Here is a 17,296-nt window from a genome sequence, read left to right on the forward strand (position 1 = left end):
GAGCAAAGGTAGTTATCAGATTTAGAAGGAGGGGGGTCAAAAAATAAATGCCTTTTGGCTTTTACTCTGAATAATATAGGGACCTACTGGAGGGCTTGGATATGAGAAATACCCTAATCTGAAGGGACCATTTTACTATGTGTGTGTGTGTGTATATTATATATATATATCTAATATATATATATATATTAATAATTTAAAAGAGGAAGGGAGAGGGAAAGAGAGAGATAAACATCAATGATGAGAGATTATCTTGATTGGCTGCCTCCTTCATGCCCCACACTGGGGATCAAGCCCATAACCCCGGCAGGTGCCCTTGACCAGAACCAAACCCGGGACCCTTCAGTCCAAAGGCTGACACTCTATCCACTGAGCAAAACTGGCTAGGGCTGAAGTGATGATTTTAACAGAATTCCTCTGCCTGCTGTGTGATGAATAGACTATAGGGAGTAACTAGTAGAAGCAGGGAGCAATGTGTCAGTCTGAGCCCAATAAGGAGACAGAAATCACATAGTACTTTTAGGAGTAGGATTTTAATAAAAGTAATTTTTACAATAATAGGACGTTTATTTAATCCATAAAAAATATTCACTCAGATTCCAAATATCTTTTTGTGTTTTGTTTTTGCTTTTAAAGATTTTATAGTTGAAAGTATTACATATATCTCCCCTTTTTACCCTATTGACCCCTTCCAGCCCACCCCTGCCAACCACCCCAGGCCTTCACTACACTATTGTCTGTATCCATGGGTTATGCATATATGCCTACAAGTTCTTTGGTCGATATCTTCCCACCCACCCCCACCTTCCATCTGAGATTTGCAGTCTGTTCCAAGCTTTTATGCCTCTATTTTGTTCATTAGTTTATTTTGTTCCTTAGATTCCACTAGGAGTGAGATCATGGTTTTCCCCCAAAGAACTGGCTTTCTAATTTTCATATTCTGAGTCCAAATTGTGTAATCTTTGCAGACCTAGGATCTCTCATCAGGGCAATGCAGTAAAGATGGAGGGAGTAGACCTAGGGAAGGACAAACTTCTCTAAATGGGAGTAAAGCTCATAGAAAAAGGTGTGGCTGCAGCCCACTGAATGGCCAAGAAATTCACTGGGCAACCAGGGCCAGGACAGGTTCATAATCAGTCACTGGGAAGCTCTTGGGGCACAAAAAAACCCAGGCTGGTGGGCCGTCATGAGAGGGAGTCACGGAGCAGCTGGGGTGTGAAGCCTGGAATGCAGTGATGGGATAAATTTGTAACTGTTTCAAGTAGTTCAGGGGAATTAAAATAGTTTTAGGAAAGAGAAAGTGTTGGATTGGACCACGGTGGAAACTACGCCAGTGACATGGGACTGTCTGATGATTATGTACATATTTTTAAAGCAGAGGCAACAGATTTGCTGGTGTGGAATGTAATAGGAAAAGGGAAAAAATAATTTTTATCTGATCAATTGGAACAATGGTATGTTTATTGTATAGTATAGGGATGGTTATGAAAGAAGAAGATTTGTAGATACATGTTTTGACATCTTGGATCTGAGGAGCTTAAAAGATACATAGGTCAAGATGTTGAAGAGACAGTTATATAAAAGTTGGCAAGTCGGGAGACAAGTTTGAACTGGATATAAAAATATGCACATCATAAACTGATGAACAAAAATAGATACAGAGACAGAGAAGCATCAATCAGATACCCAAACCTCAGAGGGAAGGTAGGGGAGGGTGGGGGAAGGGGGAGAGATCAACCAAAGGACTTGTATGCATGCATATAAGCATAATCAATGGACACAGACACTAGGGAAGGGAGGGCATGAGCGAGGGGTGGGGAGCAATGGGGGGATAAGGACACATATGTAATACCTTAATCAATAAAGAAAGAAAAAAATAGATACACAGACAAAGAAGCATCAAACAGACTGTCAAACTTCAGTGAGAAGGTTGATGGGGAGGGTGGGGTAAGAGATCAACCAAAGGACTTGTATGTGTGCATATAAGCATTACCAATGAACACAGACACTAGCGGGGTGAGGGCATGTGCTGGGGGGTGGGGGTGGCTGGGTGGAGGTCAATGGAGGAAAAAAGAGACATGTGTAGTACTATATGTAATACTTTAAACAATAAAATAAAATTTAAAAATATGCACATCATCAGAAACACAAGATATCTAAAGGTAAAGATGGAATGACATAATAAAAGGTCATGTGTGAGTAGAGAAGATAATAGACACCAGGACTAAGCCTGGAAACACTCCAATTTTAGAAGGTGAGGAGATGAGTTGTTGATCAGAGATATGTGGCAGACTTGTATATATGCACAAAGAATGACCTGTCTCGAATTTAAAATAAATAAAAAGTCATCATGGTACAGTGTTCTTTCCAACCACATTCAGCTGTCCCTTGAAGGTACAGAAACAGCCTATAATGTAAAATTATTATTAATCAGACAAAATGATAATCTTTGAATATTAAGTGAACTGATGTCAAAGACTGTAAATTACAATCATGCCTATAACAGAGAGTGAGTAGCATTGCCTAATTTAAAGTGCTTTTCTACTTTAGCATTCTTATTTGTTTCCACTTATCTCCTGCTGGTGAAAATGGCTTAAGTTTCTTACTTCTCTCCTTTTACCGGTAGCTATGAAGTCACTGTTGAAATTTTCAAAAACATGAAAAAATAGTATTTGTAGACGTGGATGTTTACTTAAGATAAATTATGATGTCAAAAGTGGAAAGAGATTTGGAAATAATGCTAGAACTGCTGATTCTTTGTTTGAAATAGTGCTGGTATTTTGCATTTGCTACACTCATGCTTCCCTTCACTCACAACTCATGCATCATCTACCTTTCTCTTCTCTGTATTCAGGAGGTTGTCCTCTGTTGACTATATCACTTGGTTCCCTTGCCCTTATCAATATAATAAAATGGGAATTAGTTAATATTTAAATGATGATCTATTATTATTCATAAATACTTATAAACTTCTGGATTAGGGCAACTGAGTGCTAGCTAAGAGACTATAGTTTATGTGGACATTGAAAATTAATAAATTGGCACCAAGTATTTCACATCCAGTAAATACAGTGGATCAGGATATAATTAAAACATAATTTTTGCTAATGATTAACACAAAATATAGCGATTGAAATGCACTAGCAAATCTTAAAATACAATACAATGTAAATCAAGACATACTTTATAATCAAGGATTAAAAATAAACTCAAGAGAAAACAATAATTATAAATAATAAGGTCGATCTGAACAGTGTGGAGATGGTAGAACACATTTGTCTATTAAACAATGTAAATCATTTCAGTAGCTAAAGAAGGGTTACGCCATTTTGAGGATGAGGAACCACTCTTACCAAAAGCATAGATCATGCAAATTATTTTTTATGTACAGAATAGAGAGTATTCTAAATAACCTTACTCTTGAGTAGAAATAATTGTATTGCAATAAGAGTTTCTGAATCAACTTAAGCTAGGTTTAAATAAATGCAATTAAAGAAGATTTTGGAAAGTTATTTTAGGTCTAGATATTAAAGGACCATAGAGAGAAACCATTTTGTGAATTTTAATAAAAATAAGATTAATGTTTAACACAAATAAAATTATTGGAAGACTTTGTAATCGTTTAAGAAATAGTATTAAGGCCTGGTCCCTGATACAAAGTAGTAAAAATGGTATGAATGGAACAGTTTAGAATACAAAAAGAATGATTTACCACTGGTTGAGCATAAGAAAGGAGAGAAAAGAGGAATAAAATAGATTTCTAAATTTATAGTTGACATACTGAAGAATAATACCTTCTATGGCTCCCCTGTTAAATATTTTTATAGCTTTAATGTTGTTTTTCACAAATGTAACTTCTTAAATATTTTGTTTGTTTTTATGAGAGCAAGCTCCATAAAAAAATGGGCCTGTCTCTTTGGATCATATCTGTATCCCCATCATCTAATGCAGCATCTAGCACATAAACCCCACTTAACAAATACATATTTGTTGAATAAATAAGTGAATAGAAATAAAACTAATGAATATAGTTCTAAGAAGAAGAAGGTTTTTGTGGTCAACCATTGGAGTGTAGCATTTAATATATAAAATTTAAGATATTGTTAGATTATTCATACAGAGATATATCTATGCTTCTATAACTTATATTCATCAGTTATTCAACAAAATATTATGTACCAATTACTATATGCCAGATACTAATCTAGACTCTGGAGATACAACAAAGAAAAATACCTCAAAAATTCCTATCTTCATGGAATTTACATTCTAGTAGTTCTTTTTATCAATTATTTTCCCTTTCTATTCCTTAATTTCTAATAGTATATAAAATAAGTTTTATTTATTATAAATTTTAAAATATCTTTCTTTGGCCCCATATCTTTATACCCCTTTATGGAAAGCTCAAAAAATTTTATATGCTTTCTTGTAAGGATTATCTATGGCTATATCAAGAACCATACCAAAACTTAGTAACATAAAACAATATTCATGTTTATCATAAACCAGCTGGACATTTCTGTTGATCTAGGTTTGGCTCATTCCTACTTTTTCAGTAAGCTGGGAGATCTACTGGCTTATCCAGAATGGCCTCATCTGCACAAAGTACTTGAATAACAACACTAAGTGTCCAGGCCTCTTGTGATCTATTCTTATAATTGGCAGAGTGTCACCTCTGATACAGTCTACTGCAATCCCAGAATAAATAGGTGGGGGAAAGATCCCACATTTATGGGAGGACTGGCAAAGTCACATTTCAAAGAGTATGGATATAGGAGGAGAATATTGCAGCACTTTAAAAAGAACCTACCATATCCTTTCACACTACAGAGAGTAAGATTCAACAGCACACAACATGTATTAAGAAGTAGCTTTTGACCTAGCCAGTTTGGCTCAGTGGATAGAGCATCATCCTGTGGTCTGAAGGGTCCCAGGTTCAATTCCAGACAAGGACACATGCCCAGGTTGCAGGCTCGATCCTTAGTGGGGAGCATGCAGGAATCAGCCAATCAGTGATTCACTCTTATCATTGATGTTTCTATCTTGCTCTCCCTCTTCCTTCATCTCTGAAATCAATAAAAAATAAAAATAAAAAGTAGCTTTCATTGGAGAAAGGAAAATCTTATAAGACTAAGTTCAGAAAAAGAAAGGAATACAACTCTTCATCATGTGCCCATCATTCCACAGTCATGCTAGGACCTGGCTCAATCTTCCTATCTAATAAAAGAGTAGTATACAAATTGACCATACCTCCGCTACACTCGCAAGCCATGCACACCAGCCAATCAGGAGCGAGTATACAAATTAACTGAACCAAGATGGCTATAGCCATGGAGTGAGCAGGAGGCTTGGCTCTGCTCAGGGCTACAAAGTTTCAATTATAGAAGATAAATAAATCCCAGATACCAGGGCCTCCACTTGGGTTGCCAAGGGGTTTGGCCATCCTGCAAACCATCACAGGCCCCTCGCACAGGCCACCCCATGCACCAAGGGAACCCCAACCCTGATTCATGACACCCTTCAGGGCAAACTAGCCAGCCCCCAAACGTGCACCAGGCCTCTATCCAATCTAATCCTCCTATCTAATAAAAGAATAATATGCAAACTGACCATCACTCCAACATACAAGATGGCTGCCCCCATGTGGTCAAAGATGACTGACCCCATGTGGACACAAGATGGCCACCACAAGATGGCCAGCAGGGAAGGGCAGTTGGGAAGGACCAGGTCTTCAAGGGAGGGCAGTTGTGGGCAATCAGGCCAGCAGGGAAGGGCAGTTGGGAGGGACCCAGGCCTGCAGAGTAGAGTAGTTGGGGGGGGGGACCAGGCCAGCAGGGGAGGGCAGTTGGGAGGGACCCAGGCCTGCAGGGTAGAGTAGTTGGGTGGGGGCAGTCCAGCAGGGGAGGGCAGTTAGGTCCAAACAGGCTGGTAGGGGAGCAGTTAGGCATCAATCAGGTTGGCAGGGGAGTGGTTAGGGGGTGATCTGGCTGGCAGGTAAAAGTGGTTAGGGGCAATCAGGATGGCAGGCAGGAGAGGTAGGATCGGGCCTAAATGGGCAGTCAGCCATCCGTTGAGGGGTCCCAGATTGGAGAGGGTGCAGGCTGGGCTGAGGGACATCCCCCCCATGCATGAATTTTGTGCACCTGGCCTCTAGTCTATATATATAAAGGCCTAATATGCAAATTATCCCCACAAGTGTTTGACTGAAAGACCGATTGCTCATTATGGCATACGCTGACCACCAGGGTGTGGTGAGGAACAAAAGAAGGCCCTGGCCAGCAGCTGGGGAAGGGAGGCCTGGGCCAGCAGCTGGCATCTGGGGAAGGGAGGTGCTGGCCAGCAGCTGGCAGCCAGGGAAGGGAGGCCCTGGCTGGCAGCTGTAAGGCCCTGATCACCAGCCAGGTCTAGGGACCCTACCCATGCACTAATTTCATGCACCGGGCCTCTAGTTTTGTCATAAAAGGTGGTTCTGTGTTTCAATGCATGGACATTGCTATTCTATTTTTATACAGAGCAATCTTTAGAAATTTGCTTTGTCAGTGGGGAAATAAGTAGACAGCTTCAATACCATTGGATTTGAATTGTTTGTGGAACTTTAGTTGGAGGATAATAGAATCATCTGCTGGGAGAAAAAGAAAATCACTCTTTTGTTGCAGCAGGCAACCTTGAATGAGCACATAACATCTTTTTGGAAAATTCTACTCCTTTACCACACTCTTTCCATTCTTTCTTGGTTGAACTCATATTAGTTGTTCATGCACACCTAATGGTCAAATCATCAATGACTTTCCCATTTCTAAATCCTATGATTAATTCTCAATCTTAATTAGACTATGAGCATCATTTGATAGATTATGTCTCTATTAAAAAACACAAAACAAAACTTCACTCAGATTCTATATCACTCTTTTCTCCTGTATTTCCTTCTTACCAACTGGTTGCACTTTCTAATTTTCATAATTTGAGTTCAAATTCTGTAATCATTGGGGAAACCTGCAGTCTCTCATCCAGTCCATGGATACTTTGTTTATTCTATACTCCCACTCTCTTCATACTCATCAATCTCCAGGCTTTAAGTACCCTCTACACTCTGACAGCCCCCACATTTATATCTCTAGACATGAATTTTTATCCAGAATTAAATATTAAACTGCCTCTTAAAGTACAAAAAAAGTCTATTAAACTGCCTTTACTTGAATATAAAGTAGGCATTTCAAACTTAAAATTTCTAAAATAAAACTCCAGATATTCCCCCAAATGTGTTTTATTTCCCATCTTAGTGAAAGTAACTCTACTTATTCCAGTTGCCTGGAGCAAAAGAACTTGGTTGTCACTCAAACCACATACTCAATACACCAGCAAACTCAATTTGTTTAACCTTCAAAATATACCTTGAAAGCATTATTTTTAACCATTTGCACAGTAAAATGCTGAGTTAGGCTACCCTTATATTTTGCTTGAGTTATTGCCATCAACTTTTAACTCATTTCCTGCTCTTGTATTTTTGTTTCCCTGTGTTCTATTTTACACACAGCAAGAACATCATTTAGATCATAGTTGTTACTGGACAGGAACCAGCCCAGAGTGGGTCTGCCTTAGGTCTGCCTGCAGTGTTGATCCCTGATTTCATGTAGGAAAGATTTCACAAAACTAGTCTAGGTGATTTTGAGAGTACATTTATTAACTGGGGACAGTGAGACATGCTCTGTTTTGGCTCTCTGGAAATGTATTAGAAATGTATCCAAGGCAGGCAAACTGTTAGTTACTGGGAAGTCACTCAGGACAGATTCAAGGGCAAGCCCAGGACAAGGGGCTGCTCCCTGTTGCTCCCCCGGTTACAAGTCTCCTGGAGAGAAATAAAAAGTTCATGCCCTGGAAGGGGCATAGGCATGCCCTAGAGCAAACAGCCCTGAGTCTTTGTCCAGAGGACTTCTATTAATTTTTCTCCTGTGGGTGAGAATCTTGGGGAGGGTTTTAGCAGAATATTCATCACCTTTCCAGGTGTGTTTTTAATATGCTAATGCTTCATAATGAGCATATAGGGGAGTTTGGGATGATTCTTTGGTCACCTTTTTCTTTTACTTTATCTTAGATATGTCTGGCTTTAATTAGGTTTTTGTTATTTAGTCCCCTGATTTCATCTGTCCTTGGGTTTAGCTGGCATAAATGACATTAATTGGGTCTCTATTCTCTATTTCCAGACCAGGGTGATTTAAGCTATGTATTCTCTGGTTAGGGAGGGGAGGGATGAACCATTTGCTCTCAAGTGTCCTTGGTTAGGGGAGATTATGTCTTGCAATTTACCAGTGGGCTGTAAGTTGTTCAGATAGACACATTGGAATATTCCAAACATGTCCCCATTTCAGGGAATTTACAGGCCTCTTCCCTCTGCCAGAAATGTTCTTTCCCCAGACATACGTCAAGCTTTGTAATTTGCTCAGCAATGATCTATTAACTAGAAATTCTCCTTCACAACTTCAGCACTCCCTGTTCTCTTACCTTGTTTCATTTTTTCTTCAAAGCTCTTATCTTTATATAGTATATTATATATATTTTTAAATTTGATGAGTTTGTGTCATTTGTTAGATTGTAAACTCCATGTGAGAAGGGATTTTAGACTGTTTTGTTCACTGCCTAATCCCACAGTATCTGGCATATAGTTGAGGTTCAATAAATATAGGGTATCCCCAGAAATTTTATACACACTATAATAGCTGATAGCACAATTTGGAAAATGAAGTATATTTTAATAAACACTGTCTTTATAATTATTCACAGTGTGTGTATACATTTTGGGGAGGCACCCATATATTATTTTTAAAGAATGAAAGCCAAAGAAGAATCTGAGAGCTTGTTGCAAAAGTATATTAAAATCCTAGCCAAGAAAAAGTCTTCCTCTACATTCTTACTTTCATGGATTTATTTATTTTATTGTCATATATTCCTTAACTTGTTCCACTCTTTTGATTTTTTAATCCTCACCTGAGCATATTTTTTACTGATTTTTTTTTTAGTGAGCGAGGAAAGGAGGCAGAGATAGAGGGAGAGAGCGAGGTGGGGAGAGAGAGAGAGAGAGAGAGAGAGAGAGAGAGAGAGAGAGAAACATCCATCAGTTGCTTCCCCTATGTGCCACAAATGAGGATCAAACCTGAAACCTAGGTATGTTTCCTGACTGGGAATCAAACCCACAACCATTTTGGTGTATGGAATGATGCTCCAACCAATTGAACCACCAGGCCAGAGCACTTCCTCCACTCATAACACTCACTTCTTTCATATATTCAGCCTATTTGTGGTGTCTTTATATCAAACTGTATGTGTATAACTTAATTCTTCATCTTCTATTTCAAGGAGACCTATTTTTACATTGATGTTATCACAATTCTCAAATTTCAAAATATTTACCCTCACATTATTGCATTATTTATACTACTTTTCTCCTATATTACATTTAAACTTTCATAAAAGCAGTGCATATTTAATTCCTTTTGGCATGTTTCAGAATCTTAGCATATTGACTTACAAAGAGAAGATTCTCAATAAATATTCATGGAACACACAAAATTATAGATAAATCATGGATACATACTGTAAATAGTATATCTGAAAATAAATTTATATTTTCAACATAAATAGTATAATTATAGAAACCAAAGTAAAAAACTACAATATTGTAAAGGGAACCAATGAATATGAAAACATATAGAAATGGGAAGAGATTTTTAAAAGTTTCAAATTCCTGGTTCAGTGAAGTCACAATAACCTCTCCATTCTCCCATTTTAATTCTGTATTACTATGAAGTCTGGTGCAAATGCTAATGCAGTCTCTCATAAGTCTTGACTGAACAATTAGGAGGACTGCTTTTCATCAAGTCAGTCAGTTCTAAGACCTGGGACTGATTTGGGCAGAGTAACCTTTTTAAAACCTTTTCCTCGGTCTACAATAATATTCAGCTGAACTATTGAAGTTCTGGTGGCACAAAAGGCCAGTCCAGGGAAAGCATATCAGCTATCAAGAACATAGCTCAAGAACAACATAGTTAGCGAGATATCTATATATATTTTTCCTCCAATATCTAAAACAGAACTGTTCTAGTCTCCTACCCCAGGTGTCCTTGTGAAGGACCTCAAAGCAAAGATACCTGGAGACTTGACCTTTTGTCCTTAGTCTCATTAAAAAAAGAAAGCATGCCTAGATTTAGCCCCAGGTGGGCACTAACTTTATCCTCTTTTGTCAAAACAGTCGGAGGTCCACTGAAGGTACTGTGAGCCAATCAGTGTATTTTAACTCAGCCAATACATGTCTATATAAAGTCTCTTTAGGAGTAAAGTGAAATTGAAATGGAAGGAACAGCAAGCTTTTCTTAACATGCATTATCAAATAGTTGTTTTTATCTTAAATTTACTGAATATAAATTATATCTTTTCATTACTTTCTTCATATGCATTATTTTATTTATTCCTCATTATAACCTACTAGAGGCCTGGTGCATGAATTCGTTCATGGGTGGGGTCCAGCCAGCCAGCCCAATCAGGGACAATTGGGGTGGGTTGGCAGAGGGTGGAGGGGACTCGGAAGGTTGGCCGGCCAGCCCACCCTCTGGTGGAACTCCCAGTTTAGGGGAAAATTTGCATATTAGCCTTTTATTATATAGGATAAAGTACCTATTATTATAATTATGCTCAGTAGTTATTTTTCCCCAAAATCATATGTCTGGTAAGTACCATGGACAGTATTCCAACTATTGCCTAATAGCCTCCACAATGTTTGTTCTTACCATTACTGCTTATGTTGGAAGGAGTCTTTGAAATAGTCCATTATTTCTTCAGTCAATGAATATTTTGCAATTACTCAAGGTATTTTAATTAGTATGCCTAATTTACATGTAAAATGTTGGCATTGTTTTTAAATATATTTTTATTGATGTCAGAGGAGGGTGAGGGGGGGAGAGAGAGACATCAATGATGAGAGAGAATCATTGATCAGCTGCCTCCTGCATTCCCCACAGTGGGAATAGAGTCCACAACCTGGGCATGTGCTCTGACCTGGAATCGAACCTTGACCTCCTGGTTCATAGGTCAATGCTCAAACACTAAGCCATGCCTGCTGGGCTAAAATGTTGTTTTTGACCTCTGAAAGTTTGTAATCTATTGAGTAAGATATGTGATTCGTTTTATGACTGCTTTCCCTGAACACATTTAAATATTTGAAAACAATTTGTTCTCCTGAGCAGTTTACTGTTTCTTCAATCTACAAATTTGATTACCCTTGGATTTATTTGGCAAGTTCTGTTTTCAACAGATGGCATAGCTGCTTTCAAATTATCACAAATTCTTATCTGAGTTGTTGAAATTAATGAGGAATTATTTTAATGTGAAGAATTGGATGTGTTGCTTAGAAGAAAATGTATGTGTAAATTTATGTCACTAAGTAATTTAAAATAGTCTCATAAATTTAATGGTAAAGATATATATGAAAGACTTCCAAATCTTTATTAATAACAATTCCCAATACCATATATTTCTAGATGCACACATTGGAGTAGGTGTACTAGGATACTGAATTTCAGCAGATCATAAACTGATTATTTTTCCTTCAAAACACAATTTCACCTGACTTTTCTATTTTTGCCATACAAGTCTCTGACATCTAAAATTAAAACACATTGTCATCCAAATCAACCTTTCACTGTTTACCCTATATTACATAAAGTCCACTCAAATAATTTTTTTTTCTTTAAAACAGGATATGCCTATTTTATTTCTGATTTGCATTAACCTGTTGATATGGTTTTCTAATAACCAGGCTCAAAATGATAATACATGAAAAGGTATATTATTTGGTAGGTAAGATAAAATATGAAAATAAGACAAATATAATAATCTTTAACCTCACATCTTGTCTCAACTTGGACTTGCTCTGTTTCATGGCAACCCTTCACAATCCATCTTGCTTGTACCAAACAGATCAACCCTTTTAAAATTCCATCACATCATGCCAATTACTTGTTAAAATGTTTCAATTACATCTGATTGCCTAAATATAAAAAGCATCAATTCCTCTGCAGATCAATGAAGTTCCTCCCCTCAATCTCCCTTCCTCTGTTTTAGAAATAAACTATTCTATCAACCTTTTAGATATACCCTATGCTGCAACTAAATGAATGACTTCCATTTCTCTGGACATCTCTTGGGTTACTATCTGTGATTAAGAGCATCCTTAGTTTGATGAAGATACCATCAAATTCTCTTTTGAAGTGGCTGTATCATTTTGTATTCTCACCAGCAATGTAGGAGATCCCTGTTGCTCCACATCCTCACCAGCATTTGGTGTTGTCAGTCTTCCAGATTGGGCTATTCTAATAATTGTTTAGTGGGATTTAATTGTGTGTGTTTTTAATTTGTATTTTTCCAATGACATATTATGTGTAACATCTTTTAATATGCTTACTTGACATCTATGTATCTTTGATGTGATATCTCTTCAAGTCTTTTGCCCATTTTTCCCCCACTTTTTAATCAGATTGTTTTTTTCCTCTTTGTTGAGTTTTAAGGGCTCTTTGTACATATTGGGTAATATATTACCTTTGTCAGGTGTGTCTTTTGTAAGTATCTTCTCCCAGTCTATGCCTAGTCCTTTTATTATTTTGACAGTGTCTTTCACAGAGAAGTTTTAATTTTAATGAATTTCAACATCGATTATTTATTTCATAAATTGTATCTTTATTGTTGTACCCAAAAAAGGCATCACCATACTCAGGGTCATCTAAATTATCTTTTAAGAGATAGTTTTACATTTAGGCCTATGATCCACTTTGAGTTAATTTTTCTGAAGGGTATGAGGTCTGTGTCTAGATTATTTCTTGCATGTATATGTTTAGTTGTTCAACTATTTTTTGTAGATGCTCTTTATTCCACTGTATTGCTCTTGCTCTTTTTCCAAAGTTCACTTGACTGTTCTCAGTTTTCTAACAATACTACCTTGTCTGGATTACCATAGTTTTATACTAAGTCTTGAAGTTGAATATCATCAGTCCTCCAACTTTGTTTTTTTCCTTCAAAATCATGTTGGCTACTATGTTTTGTTTTTTGTTTGTTTGTTTTTTGTTTGTTTGTTTTTGCCTCTCAGTATAAACTTTGGCATGGGTTTGTCAATATCCATAAAGTAACTTGCTGGGATTTTTATTAGGAATGCACTGAATCTAAAGAACAAGTGAAAATAACTAATATCTTGACAATATTGAGTCTTCCTATCATGAATATGAAAATCTCATATTACTTTGTCCTTTCATTTCACTCATCATACTTTTGTAGTTTTCCTCATATAAATTGCATATAGCCCTAGTCGGTTTGGCTCAGTGGATAGAGTGTCGGCCTGTGGACTGAAGGGTCCCAGTTTCAATTTCTGTCAAGGGCACATGCCTAGGTTGCAGGCTCAACACCCAGTAGGGGGTGTGCAGGAGGCAGCTAATCAATGATTCTCATCATTGATGTTTCTCTTTCCCTCTCCCTTCCTCTCTGAAATAAATAAAAATATACTTAAAAATAATAAATAATAAATTGCATATAATTTTGTTAGATTTATATCTAAAAATTTAATTATGTGGAGTGTTAATGTAAATGTTATTGAGTTTTTCATTTCAAATCACACTTGTTCATTGCTGGTATATGGGAAAGTAATTGTTTGAAGTATGTTAACCTTGTATCCTGTAAACAGGCTATAATTCTTTCAGGAAGTTTTTGGTCCATTTTCTCAAATTTTCTACATAGATGGTCATGTCTTTTATGAACAAGGATTTTTTTAAAATATATTTTATTGACTTTCACAGAGAGGAAGGGAGAAGAATAGAGAGTCAGAAACATCGATGAGAGAGAAACATTGATCAGCTGCCTCCTGCACACCCCCTACTGGGGATGTGCCCACAACCAAGGTACATGCCCTTGACCGGAATTGAACCTGGGAGCTTTCAGTCTGCAAGCCAGTGAGCCAAACCAGTTAGGGCACAAGGATGGTTTATATCTTCCTAATCTCATACCTTTTATTTCTTTTTCTTGCCTTATTTCATTAACAGTAGGTTTTTGATGATTCCAATGAAGTTAAATTAAAATCCCGTTTGTACAGCTCAAGGAACACGTCTTCTTCATGTTTCAGAAGGCCTTGTTGGACTTCCAGAAAGATGATCTCTGGAGGACATAATCAAAAGGTCACAAAAAGGTGTCACCATTTGAGAATAATTGTCACCCATTGCAGACAATATCAATATGTTAAATATAGGAATATGCTCAATATAACTTTATAAAAAATGTAAGATGTTTACATAGTCTTTAATTTATCAGTAGAGAGTGTTTATCTCTTTAGGTAAGTCATGCTCTAAATTATGGTTTGTGTTTAAACAAAATTATAATGTATCTTTTAAAATTCGATATGCCTTTCTGCTAACATTGAAAGGAAATAAATGAAATTATTTTCCTTGTTCTATGAACAAAGTATAACACCATACTCATACTGTATCAGGACCAAGTCACAAGAGAAATTCATCTTTTTAAGCCTTGATTGAAGATTTGAGAAAATAGAAATAGACTTCAGCAAACCCTTAAGACATGATTGTCCAGGTATACTGTTTTCCTCTTCAAGTGAAGGAACAAAGATACTGATTGTTCCGATCTAGAGGAACACTGAAAAAGGCAAAGCAAAGAGCCACTACAGTGAAGTACTGAGAAGGTGTCAATGTGAGAAATCAGAACCATTGAGTTTGAATCCAATTCTACATTGAATTTCTCATTGTTCTGTCTCAATTTAATCCCTGGGTTTTGTTATTGGTTTCCACTTGTTTCTGATTAGTTCTTATCATCAATGGAATCAGACTTCCTTTTCATCCAATTTTGTTATATTCTGTGTTTCTGTTTTGAGGTGTACTGTTTAAAATATTGTTTGTCATGGAAAAAAATATGGTAGAACACTAAGGCATTTGTCCTATAAGCTTGTTTGTTGAGCCAGCTTCACCTACTGGTGAGTTTAAGTTTTTCACTGGACTAGCATATATTTGGACAACCTTTCCTGTGGATTATCAATAAAACAAGATGAGATCTCTTTCCATCTTACTTCTATTTTCCCCTTTTGATTAAAGATCTCATAGAGAGCATCTTGTAGGACAAATTATAGTCTCTGCTTTCTGTAACAGACAACCATCAGATTAAATGCATACGGATTCAAAAAGCCATGAGTACCATTGCACAAAGGGCCTTTGTGAGCATTATACTTGTTTGAAAGCTGGGTTCCCCATCAATGGATGAGGCAAAATCTATCTTGATGGACCTTCCAGAAAAACTGCAAATAAACAAAGGCCAACCGTCTGAGAAAAAACAGAGGCTATTTGTTCAGAACTTATTGTCACAAGAGAATCAGCCACCATCATTTGTGTTAGGCAAAGACTCAACAACAAATAGGGGAGTGGGGGAAATGAAAAGAAGGTAAGACTTTAGGTATGCCCAAGAAGAGGTTGATGACAGGTGGAAGCTGGAGTCAGGGTAACTAGAAATGGGGGCATCCTATATGACTAGTTTGGGGAGAATTTTAGCTTTCTCCAGTTCATCCAGAGTTGTAAGCAGGAGTAAAAATTAGAGAAGTTGGAATCCTGGCCCTTTTTGCTGATTGTTATAGAGGTTGTGATGTGGCTTCCTGGATTTGTTGCTGAAGAGGCTATGAGCCAGAATACCATTGTCGTATGTGATCTGGCTGTTATCCCTTGTATATTCAGCCGCTCAATACATAGCATCTGTATGTTGCCTTCATGACTTAAAAAAATCTTCAACATGTTTATTTTTATATCTGCATGATATTAAATATTTTACCTTCTTTTGATAATTATCTTTTAACATGCCATTTTCCAAAGTATATCTTCCATGAATCCCTAATCTAAGTCTGGACCTTCTGTAATATACACCCTATTTTTCTGTTCTTGGCTTAAATATATTTCATAGTTTCCTCTGCCTACAGTATAAGATGAAATATGTCATCATATTACATAAACTCTCCTATGATTAAACCATTTCCTCTCTCTCCAATATCATTTTTTACATACTCTTGCTCACACACTCTATGGTCCATCTAAAGTGAATTATTTGCCAATAATCATGAAGTGTTTGCTACCTCTAAAATTTCATAAATTTCAAATAGCATGTATTCTTCCTAGAATGTATTTCTTCTCCTTCTACACATTTCTCCTTAGGATTTTAAGACTAAACCTGTTCTGCCTCTACTCCCAGATAGAATTAACCATGCTCCAAATTGTATGTTTAACATGTGAATACATCTGCTAATATAACCAACAGTTCATAGCAGTTTTTTTTCTTTTTCATATCTGCCTCTGGTATCTCTTTAAAGGGCCAGACTCTGTGTCTCAGTAACTTCCAGTGTGAGGCACATGGTAGAAACTTAGTAATTGATAACTGAGGGAACAAATGAAGGGAGAAACTCTTGTTACTAGTATTCAACATCTTGGTATGAATTAAATTAATTGCACAGAGATCTTCCTAATAACTAGATAAAAATAGCTACACTAATAAAAATTTAAAAAGTTGTTGAAATAAAGGTCTGGGGGGCTAGAGGAAACAAATAAAAAAAGACAGAAGATGAGTTTTGAAAAGGAAAGAGAAATGTTAAGATAAAAAGGTAAAGGCAAAAATAAAAAATAAATAAATAAAAGTTTTGTTATGCTTTACCATTTTGAAAGTATTCTAACTAATGAAAAGGCATCTGACTGTCTTCCCTATCATACTGACTAGGGAACATTTCCTCTTCTGTATTCATCTATCCATCAAAAATATCTAACACTTCTGAGTCAAAAGGACTTTCAACAGAAATTATTTTATACTAGTGGCCCGGGGCATGAAATTCATGCACGGGGGTAGAGAGGGTGTCCCTCAGCCCGGCCTGCCCCCTCTCCAATCTGGGACCCCTCGGGGGATGTCCGACTGCCAGTTTAGGTCCTAAACCGGCAGTCAGACATCCCTCTCACAATCTGTGACTGCTGGCTTCTAACCGCTCACCTGCCTGCCTGCCTGATCACCCCTAACCACTCTGCCTGCCGGCCTGCTCACCCCCAACTGCACCCCCTGCTGGCCTTCTCACCCCTAACTGCCCCCACCAGCCTGATCACCCCTAACTGCCCTCCCCTGCAGGCCTCATGGCCCCCCACTGCCCTCCCCTGCTGGCCTCATGGGCCCCAACTGCCCTCCCCTGCCGACCTGCTTGCCCTCAACTTCCCCCCCCCCCCGCCAGCCAGCCCACCCCCAA

This window comes from Cnephaeus nilssonii (genome assembly GCF_951640355.1).
Source record: "Cnephaeus nilssonii genome assembly, chromosome: 3".
Lineage (NCBI taxonomy): Eukaryota > Metazoa > Chordata > Mammalia > Chiroptera > Vespertilionidae > Cnephaeus > Cnephaeus nilssonii.